The following is a 5,318-nucleotide window of genomic DNA, read 5'->3' on the forward strand; positions in this document are numbered from 1 at the left end:
AAAGCCAGTTCTGATTAATCTCCTTTGTCAGTGTGTCCTTTGCCATTCCCTATCACTCTTCCCTGAGAGAGACTTCACCCTGATTCATAAGGAAAAGGTGATGGCATATTCTCTTAGCTACTTCCTGCTGAAAAGGGACGCTGTAGGTTTCAGGATGAAGATCTTCTCTCACGGAGTTAGTATACTCTTAATGTCAAAGAACTCAGTGGTAGAATAAAACATACAACAGGCAATAAGTTTTTGGGTGGCTGGTTTTGTTTTTGCATTTTATCAAACTGATTTCTTAAAAATTTGCTGCTATGGACCTCTCCAAAGTACTGAAGATCAATGGTGTCACTCTGGAGACTAAGGTGCACCTGATACAGGCCATGGTCTTTGCAATCACTTGTCATGCGTCAGAGAGTTGGACAATGACTAGGGAGGATAGAAGGAGAATTGATGCCTTTGATCTGTGGTTCTGCAGAAGAGTATTAAATGTACCATGGACTGCTAAGAAAACGAACAGGTTCATCCTGGAGAGGGTTAAATTGAGCTGCTCCTTGGAGACAAGGATTCTGAGGCTTCATCTGTCATACTTTAGACATGCTGCAAGGAGACACCAGTCCTTGGAAAGGGACAACATGCTTGGGAGGGTGAAGGCACAGTGCAGGAGGGGAAGACACTCTATGAGGTGGATTGATTCAGTGACTGGGGTAATCGGGGTGGGTGTGTAGGAGACAGTGAGATCGGCTCTGGACAAAGAAGGATTTAAGGCTGTTGTACATAGGGTCACTATTAGTTGCAAGCAACTCGACAGCACATAACAACAACAACTAATTTACTTACAAAATTTGAATACATAGTTTTTGAGAACAAATTCTTTCCATTTCCCTCAACCCCCACCCCCAAAATTGTACAGCCCATGATTAATGTCCCCTTCCCCCTGCACATCCCCATCCCTCTTCTTCTAAACTCTCCCACCCCTCTTGGATCTTTATACTTATTCTACAATAATGGTTTTATATTAATTATTGTGGGACTGAGTTACTCCGCATAATGCTCACAAAATCATTGCTCCAGCATGCTGAATAGTATTCTAGTTTGCGAAAGTACCATAATTTCTCAATCTATTCATTTGTGTTTGTGGGCTGTTTCCCTGTATTTGCAATGGTAAATAATGGTGCTATGAACATTGATGTACAAGTCTCCATTTGTGCCTCAGTTCTTATTTTCTTATGGTGAATTCCAAGTAGTGGAATAGCTGGATCATATGGAATTTTATTTTACATCATATTCTTCCCATTTAATTTTTCCCCCCATTCATTCATTACTGCACATTTTTTTCCTGCCCACCCCTCGCCCCCCAGCTCACTTTTCTCTTTGAAAAGAAAAAAAAGTATTTCATTGTTATACAATACCCCTACCTCAGGTCCACAGTCCACTTTACTATGTATTTCTTTTTCTGGAATCTTGTCATGAAAATAATACCTAATCATATATTCCTTTTGAAGAGTTCTCTCCTTTGTCTGTTTCAATGCAGTATACATTATTTATCCCCTCTTTTCTAGACTCCCACCAACCCAGAGATCAGTCTGTTTTACAACACTGCCACTATGCAGTATTTGTCTTTTTGTGACTGAGATGTTTCACCCAGCATTATGTCCTCCAGGGTCACCCATTTTGTATAACGTTTCATGAGTTCCTTGTTTTTCAATGCAGCATAGTATTCCATTGTACAAACATACCACAGCTTCTCTATCCATGCGTTTGTTATGGGCACTTGGGTTGTTTCCAACTCTTGATACTGTGAACAAAGCAGCAATAAACATGGGTGTGCATATATCTGCTTGGGTGACATTTCTGATTTCTTTAGGATATATTCCCAGTTGTGGAACTGCTGAGTCAAATGGTTTTTCTACTTGTAACTTTTTGAGAAAGCGCCATACTGCCTTCCATAGTAGTTGCATGATTTTGCACTCCCACCAGCAGTGAATAAGGGTTCCAGTTTCTCCACAACCTTGCAAGCATTTGTTATTTGCTGCTCTCTCTTTAATTTTGCTACTCTTACTGGAGTGAGATGATATCTTATAGTTGTTTTGATTTGCATCTCTCTTAGAGCTAGGGATTTTGAACAATTTTTCATGTTTGTTCACCATCTGAATGTCTTCTTTGCTGAAGTGTCTATTCATATCCTGTGCCCATTTTCCAGTTGGGTGATTTCCCTTTATCTTGTTTTGGTGCTCAAGTATTTTATAAATTCTAGATATAAGTCCCTTATCAGACATGTCATTGCCAAATATTTTTTTCCATTCTGTGGTTTCCCTTTTCACCCTATTGGAGAAGTTTTGGGATGTGCATTTGATTCTCAGAATGTCCCATTCATCTATTTTATCCTATCCTTGTTGTGGGTTTTTCAGGATGCTTGTAAGAGTGTTCATGTTGTGTATTAGGGCTTCTAGACTTCTTCCATGCTTTTCCCTAATGAAGTTTATAGGCCCTGGTTTTAGCCCTAGGTCCTTGATTGACTTTGAGTTGTTTTTTGTGTATGGAGTCAGCTGTGGGTCTTATTTCCGTTTTCTACAGATGGTTTTCCAATTTTGCCAACACCATTTAAAAAAAAAAAGACTCTCATTTCCCTACTTAAATGATTTCAACTCCTTGTCCTACCATAGGTAGATAGGCTGATTTCTGGATTCTTAATTCTATTCCACTCATCTATGTGTCTTGTTATTGTACTAGTACCATGCTGTCTTGACCACCTATGTAGCAGGATTTGAAATGAGAGAGTGAGATGGTTCCTACCTTGTTTCTCTTTTTAAGGAGTGCTTTGCTTATTAAGGGCCTCTTTCCATTTCAAATGAAATTGGAGATTACCTTTTCCATCTCATTGAAGAATGGAATTGGTATTTGTATTGGATTGCATTGAATGTGTAAAATGCCTTTGGTAGTATTGTCACTTTCACAATATTGAGTATTCCTGTCCTTGAGCAAGGGATATTCTTCCACTTCTTGAGGTCTCTTCTTGTTTTGTAATTTTTTTTAATAGATTCTTTGTGCTTCTTATTAGATTTACTTCCAAGAATTTAATCTTGTGATTAGCTATTGTGAAGGGTATTGTTCTTCTGAGCTCCAGTTATGTATTTTCTTTGTCATGTAGAGAAATAAAACTTATTTCTGTGTGCTGATCTTGTACCCTGCCACTTTGCTGAATTGGTCAACTATGTCCAACAGGTTTCTTACTGAGTCTTTAGGGTTTTCTAACTATATTATCATATAATCTGCCTGTAGAGATAATTTTATGTCCTCTTTACCAATTTGGATACCTCTTATTTACTTCTCTTGTCTTATTGCTATCGCTAAGACTTCCAATAAAATATCAAACAGGAGAGGTGATAGTGGGCATCCTTACATACTTCCTGTTCCCAAAGGGAATGTCTTTAATATCTCTCCATTGAGAGCAATGTTGGCTCTCAAGTTTGCATATTTACCTTTCACTATGTTGAAGAACTTCCCCTCTAATCCTATTTCGTTGAGCGTTTTAATCAAGAGTGTTGGGTTTTGTCAAAGTCCTTTTCTGCATCAATTTATAGGATCATGTGGTTCTTTTTTTTTCTTTGTTAATGTGATGAATTACATTGATTATTTTTCTTCTGTTGAACCATCCTTGCATACCTGTTATTAATCCCACTTAGTCGTGGTGAATTATTTTTTTGATGTATTGTTGGATAGTATTGGCCAGTATTTTACTTAGAATTTTTGCATCGATGTTCATGAGAGATATTTGCTTATAGTTTTCTATTTTGGTGGTGTCTTTACCTGGCTTTGGTATCAAGGATATTCTTGCTTCATAGAACGAGTCTGGGAGAATTCCATCCTTTTCTATTTCCTGAATAAGTTTATGTATAATTGATCATAGTTCTTCTCTGAATGTTTGATAAAAATTACTTGTAAAACTATCTGGTCCAGGGCTCTTTGGCTAGAAGTTGTTTTATTACCTTTTCAATTTCTTCTTTTGTAATGGGTCTGTTCAGGTGTTCCATTTCAGTTTGTGTCAGTTTAGGTAGGTTTTGATTTTTTTAAGTATTTGTTCATTTCCTCCAGGTTTTCATATTTGTTTGAGTATATTTTTTCCATAATATTCCATTGTTAGACTTTTTATTTTAGCTGGTTCTTTTATAACATTGCCCGTGTCATCTTTTATTTGGATTGTGTCTTTTCCTTTGTTAGTTTTGCTAGTGGTTTGTCAATTTTATTGACATTTTCAAAGAACCAACTCTGAGTTTTGTTCATGGTTTCAATTGCTTTTTTCCCACAAATAATAATTTTTATTTGTAATTATTAAAAGGCTGAATTTTAGACAGATTCTTGAACTGGTGGTTCATATCCATCCACTTGTTCTACTTTAGCACCTGTCTCATCTCAGAAACTTTTCCAGAGCTACCATCTTCACCATGAAGCTCCATGAGTTTGCCCAATTCAAACTTGGGCTTCTTGAGCATTTTTACTTTCCTAACAAATACATCATGGAGAGGACAAATAGACTGGCCAGCCTTTTCTATGTCTTTCCCAATGCTGTCTGGAATCAATTTATTGACCACCTCTTTCAAGTCATTTGTCTCCACCTCTTGGGTCATTATTTCCATCATTTTCTTCCAGATATAGCAGACCTATTGGTGCTGAGCATAAGATGCCTTCTAAATATGATCATTGCATTTTTTTAAAAACCAACACAAAACAGACGAAGTAAATAACCATTGGTGGTTTTGACACCAACATGTGCTTCAATCATGGTCTGCCTTTTTTTGACCATGGAGCACATTTTCTACTGGGTAAGATCCATGCCATGGAAGTTGGTGAGGCAGTTTTTGCCTTGAACATCCTCAATAATCAGCTTGAATTTTCTAAATGCAACTTCGTCATTTTGCAAATCAGCAAGGCTCACTTCAAAAACAGGACACTTGAGTCCATCAGATGCAATTTTGGTTCCTTGAGTCCTTGTGACTAATATCTTCCCAATATTTCTTATATTGAACATTGTTGGCGCCTTTACATCATACCAATCTTTCTTAGAAAATGCATCAACCACTTGGCTCCTTTTTTGCCACCTTTTGAAAGGCGCTTGTTCTTGCCGACTGCCATGGTTGTGTCAAAAGAACAAAAAGACGGAAACACGACTCCCACAAGACTTATGCTTATGGGTGCTTTCAATTGTTTTTATGTTTTCTATTTCATTTCTTTCTGCTCTAATTTTTATAATTTAAGTTTTTTTTGGAGGATGTCAGGTTTTCTTGTTGGTTTTTTTTTTCTTCTCAATTTGTTGGAGATCTTGGGTTAGAGAG

General features: G+C 37.3%; 1 pseudogene; it reads right to left on the minus strand.

Moving 5' to 3' along the window:
- Window positions 1–4,332: 4,332 nt before the first annotated feature.
- LOC102848590 lies at window positions 4,333–5,118 on the minus strand (annotated as a pseudogene).
- Window positions 5,119–5,318: the final 200 nt, after the last annotated feature.

This window comes from Elephantulus edwardii, unplaced genomic scaffold, assembly GCF_000299155.1.
Source record: "Elephantulus edwardii isolate Elephantulus edwardi_28Jun2011 unplaced genomic scaffold, EleEdw1.0 scaffold00016, whole genome shotgun sequence".
In the NCBI taxonomy this organism is placed as follows: Eukaryota; Metazoa; Chordata; class Mammalia; order Macroscelidea; family Macroscelididae; genus Elephantulus; species Elephantulus edwardii.